Raw genomic sequence first — 489 nt, forward strand, 5'->3', positions numbered from 1 at the left:
TATTGAAGAATTTTACAACAGTTGCAAAGCTGCTTTCTCTGCTGAACGCAGCCATTGTTGGCTGAGAAATTCACTTGGGTTGTGTTCGAACTGTGTCGATAGCTGTGTCGAAAATTTTCTTTTTAGTTACAAGGTTGGTAATGCTGTAACTAACATAAAGGCCATCACACGTACAAAAATTTTAGTCGTAATCATAAGGTCGCAAGCAAATCAACCAATCATAATCAAAATTACGATCTTGCGTTTCAAAACGCTCGACTGTGATTGGCTGATTTGCTTACGACCTTACGATTACAACTAAAATTTTTTTACGTGTGATGGCCTGAAGGTCTGTTCTTTTTGGTTGAACTTTTGCATCAGTTCATCTTTCTTCCTCTTTTTCCTCCTGAAGAGAAAAGGAAGAAAGATGAATTGGTGTAAAAGTTCAGCCAAAAAGAACAGGTCTATAGCTATGTTCCGTAAAGTCCGTATCAGACTACCGACTCTGCA

Source organism: Mycetomoellerius zeteki, unplaced genomic scaffold (assembly GCF_001594055.1).
Source record: "Mycetomoellerius zeteki isolate Tzet28-1 unplaced genomic scaffold, Tzet1.0 scaffold725, whole genome shotgun sequence".
NCBI classification, from domain to species: domain Eukaryota; kingdom Metazoa; phylum Arthropoda; class Insecta; order Hymenoptera; family Formicidae; genus Mycetomoellerius; species Mycetomoellerius zeteki.